This window comes from Miscanthus floridulus, chromosome 12 (assembly GCF_019320115.1).
Source record: "Miscanthus floridulus cultivar M001 chromosome 12, ASM1932011v1, whole genome shotgun sequence".
Classification (NCBI taxonomy): Eukaryota; Viridiplantae; Streptophyta; class Magnoliopsida; order Poales; family Poaceae; genus Miscanthus; species Miscanthus floridulus.
This window is the reverse complement of record NC_089591.1, coordinates 80,186,564-80,191,241: the sequence shown is the minus strand read 5'-3', so window position 1 is coordinate 80,191,241 and position 4,678 is coordinate 80,186,564. Positions and strand designations below refer to the sequence as shown.

General features: G+C 49.9%; 1 pseudogene; it reads left to right on the top strand.

Moving 5' to 3' along the window:
• Nucleotides 1-275: 275 nt before the first annotated feature.
• Nucleotides 276-3,030, top strand: LOC136497909 (phosphatidylinositol 4-kinase gamma 7-like; annotated as a pseudogene).
• Nucleotides 3,031-4,678: the final 1,648 nt, after the last annotated feature.

Here is a 4,678-nt window from a genome sequence, read left to right as displayed (position 1 = left end):
GGAGACCGACGGACGGGGCACGTTCCGGGCACGGCTCGCCAATCCCGTGTGCCCGCGCGGCGGCGAGCACGGCCCACCTGGCCACCCGCCACCATGGTGCCCGTCCAGATTTGTCCTTTCACGGATAGCCCCTCGTCAGTTTCTCGGTTCAGGTCAGCGGGCCTCTGATTGCTTGCCACTAGCCAGCGCCCCCGGGTGCAGCTGCTTTCTAATAGTGTGAAGGTGGAGGGGGCTTTGTGACAAGTGAAAAAAATGCTTTGCTGGGCGAGATAGAAAACTAAGCGGAGCCCAGCCGAATTCGTTGGGCAGCAGGGTGCGGAGTTGCAGTAGAGGCCAGGACTCGGGGAGCCAGGCGCAGATGGAATGAGCGACCGGGCTCTGCTCCGCCGCTAGCCTGCCGCCGCACCGCGCCGTCCCCTCCGCCGCCGCCGCGGCCGTCGATCTCCGCACCACGGCCGGTCCACACCCCGTTCTCCACCGGCACCTTACCCCCGCATGGTGAGCGCCGAGATTTGACTTGCCGTCTCTCCTTCGCATCGGTTGAATTCTTGCCTTTTTTCATGTTCCGGACTGTTGAATTCCTAGGAAAGTCGTGAATTTTAGGTGTTTGGATGAGGGATTCAGTGCAAATTCTTGCCCTTTTTGTTTCCCCTCTTGGTGGTTGGTTTGCAGGCGTCGTGATCCGATGATAGCAACAAGAGCGCGCCTTCCCCTCTCCCTGACGGCGTCGTCCACCCCGCACGGCGCGCGCACCAAGAAGAGGAGGAAGCCATGTCCCCCAACCTGGACAGCGCCATCAAGAGCCAGGTGCCGGCGCTGCTCCTGAGGCGGCTCTTCGGCGCGTCCCGGCGGGACGAGGCCAAGCAGCTCCAGCGGACCCCGGCGCCGGCTCCGGTGGGGAGGCGGCGGGTGTTCGTGCAGACGGAGACCGGCTGCGTGCTCGGCATGGACCTGGACCGCGGGGACAACGCGCACACCGTCAAGCGCCGGCTGCAGCTCGCGCTCAACGTGCCCACCGGCGAGACCTCGCTCACCTTCGGCGATCGCGTCCTGGAGAACGACCTCTCCTTCATACGCCCGGACTCGCCGCTGCTGCTCACCCGGAACAGCATCAACCGGAGCTGCTCCACCCCGTGCCTCTGCCCCGTCTCCAAGGACTTCGAGCACAAGGACTGCAGTGGCCTGGTTGAGATGCTTGGCTGCTCCAGCAGCTGCGCCCGGGTGAAGCGCCTCGTCGACGACGTGGTGACTGCCATCAGGAGCGGCGTGGATCCGGTCCCCATTAGCAGTGGCCTTGGTGGCTCGTACTACTTCAGGAATGTCTTGGGCGACAGGGTTGCTATTGTGAAGCCGACGGACGAGGAGCCCTTTGCACCAAACAATCCCAAGGGGTTTGTCGGGAGGGCGCTTGGTCAGCCGGGCCTGAAGAAATCTGTGCGAGTAGGAGAGACAGGGTTTAGGGAGGTCGCGGCGTTCCTGTTGGACCATGATAACTTTGCCAATGTTCCTGCGACAGCTCTGGTGAAGATAACACACTCCATCTTCAACATAAATTGTCCAGGTAAATGGAGGAAATCTGGCACCCGCTCATGACCAGCAACAGCAAGTTAACAGCAAGATTGCTTCATTCCAGCAGTTCATCGCCCATGACTTCGACGCCAGCGACCATGGCACGTCAAGCTTCCCTGTTGCTGCTGTTCATAGGATCGGCATACTAGATATCCGGATTTTCAACACTGACAGGCATGCCGGCAATGTGCTGGTGAGGAAGCTTAAAGGTGGCACAGGCCGCTTTGGTTGCCAGACAGAGCTGTTCCCAATTGATCATGGCATGTGCTTGCCGGAGAACTTGGAGGACCCTTACTTCGAGTGGATTCATTGGGCTCAGGCTTCTATTCCGTTCTCTGAGGAAGAACTCGAGTACATAAGAAATCTTGATCCAACGAAAGATGTGCAGATGCTGCGCAGAGAACTTCCAATGATACGTGAGGCCTGCCTACGTGTCCTGGTCCTGTGCACAATCTTCCTTAAGGAGGCTGCAGCTTTCGGACTCTGCTTGGCAGAGATAGGTGAGATGATGACAAGGGAGTTCAGAGGGATGGAGGAGGAACCAAGCCAGCTGGAGGTTGTGTGTATGGAGGCCAGGAAGAGAGTAGCAGAGTGGGAGCCCTTCTCTGCCACAGCTGAACATGGAGAAGATACTGATTTCCAATTTTCCATGGATGTGTTAGGAGAATACAATGATGTAATGCGATCACCAAGGTTCAATGGCTCGGGTTCCAAGGGGTCCAGTTTCAGAAGCCCTTTGTCTAAGCTCGGTCGAGAGCAGTTGATGAGGGCAGTGATGGCCATGAAGATCAAAGCGAGTATGATCGAGTCTTCTATGCTGGATGGAATACACCCAACAATCCTAGCAAACCTATAGGTCAGAATGGCAATGCTTCAAAAAGTGCCATGAACAGGAGCGCTGATGAACAACTTCCATCAAGTATGTGTTTTGTCAGGCTGTCGGATATGAGTGCAGATGAGTGGGATGTATTCCTTGAAAAATTCCAGGAACTGCTGAAAGAGGCACTACACGAGAGCGCAAGGGCAGCAGCAGGTCAAAGGATGAAGCAGCGCCTGGGCACTTCATGCAAGTTTTGAGTAGGGCAATAGCGCATCAGAGAAGAAAAATATGCAGTGCTACTTGTACTGCCTGCTTATGGAGTGAGTACAGGATGAAGATATCATTGTATGAGGCATCTTCAACCTTGTGCAACGATCTAGGTTGCAACAGCTATGTCCAGCAGGTAGATAGGACCACAAGCATATGTAGTGATGGTGTGGAGAACTGCTACGCATGTCTATATTAGCTATATGTTTAAGGGAAATGCTTAATAATAAATGTTTGTCAGCCTGTGTGTATTGGGTTGATGTTAGATACTGCAGCCTTAGTTGCTGAAAATTCTTTGTAGCTTGTGATGTGACCTGTGAGCTGTGTAAATATTGCACCTTTTTGTGTAAATAATGCTTACCTGGTGTTGAATATCTTGGATCTGTGCTTGTTTGCTTGGTCTCCAAAATTCTTCAAGGCATATAGGAACTATATCACAGGTTGAAACTCTTTTAGAGCAGTTAAAATATCAGTAACATGACAGCTCTTCTCACCACCAGCTACAGCTTCACAAATGGAAACAAAGAAAAATTAGCTGCAAGTCTTGTCTTCCAATCAGGAAGGTAACTTCAACTACACTTCATAGTCAGAAAGGTAATTTCAACAACACTGTGATGACGGTGACAAGAACAAACAGTCATTAGTCAGGTCATCAGTGGAAAGAAGAATCATAGAAACGGTGGATAACTAAGCAGAACAGAGAGAGCATTTAGCAGAGGACTAATTCTATCAGCACAGATTCGCTTATAACAATATGCAGTTTCACAAATACAGTGGATAACTAAACAGAAGAGAGAGAGACAGCATTTAGCAGAGGACTAATTCTATCAGCACAGATTCGCTTATAACAATATGCAGTTTCACAAATTTCACAGTATAGGTAACATAGGTTTTGGACAGTTGGACACATCAACCAGTAGACATGAAACATGAGATAACCAAGTATAATCCTTTAACAAGAAGTATGACTTCTGACCTTGAAAATTATTTATCTAAAGTAAACTTTGGGCGAAAAAAATGAATTGCTCCATTTCTGCAATTATTGTGGTCTGTCATAGCTTTAGCATTATCAACCCTCAAGCTCATTTTCTTTATCATAGTTGTATACCAACTCCATAAGATAATCATCAGCCTCGCTACTGTCAGAAACTTCCCAGTACTCTTTGCCATTGCATGCCTTTCAAAAAATCTCTACAGCGGCATGCTATTTGGTTGGAGGATGCTCCATCTTTCCTCAATCCAATTCATGTTTACTCAAACAATGTAACCCGGTATGTTAATATAAACCACAGCTCTTGTTATGAGGCCCACTGCAGATAGTGCTTGCCAACAAACACAACAATAACAACAACAAAGCCTTTAAGTCCCAAACAAGTTGGGGTAGGCTAGAGTTGAAACTCAGCAGAAGCAATCCAGGTTCAGGCACGTGAATAGCTGTTTTCCAAGCACTCCTATCTAAGGCTAAGTCTTTGGGTATATTCCATCCATTCAAGTCTCCTTTTATTGCCTCTATCTAAGTCAACTTCGGTCTTCCTCTACCTCTCTTCACGTTACTATCCTGGCTTATGATTCCACTACGCACCGGTGCCTCTGGAGATCTCCGTTGAACATGTCCAAACCATCTCAACCGATGTTGGACAAGCTTTTCTTCAATTGGTGCTATCCCTAATCTATCACGTATATCATCGTTCCGAACTCGATCCCTTCTTGTATGACCGCAAATCCAACGCAACATACGTATTTCCGCGACACTTATCTGTTGAACATGTCGTCTCTTCGTAGGCCAACATTCTGCACCATACAACATAGCAGGTCTAATCGTTGTCCTATAAAACTTGCCTTTTAGTTTCTGTGGTACCCTTTTGTCACATAAGGACACCAAATGCTTGGCGCCACTTCATCCACCCTGCTTTGATTCTATGGCTAACATCTTCATCAATATCCCCGTCTGTCTGTAGCATTGATCCTAAATATCGAAAGGTATCCTTCCTAGGCACTACTTGACCTTCCAAACTAATATCT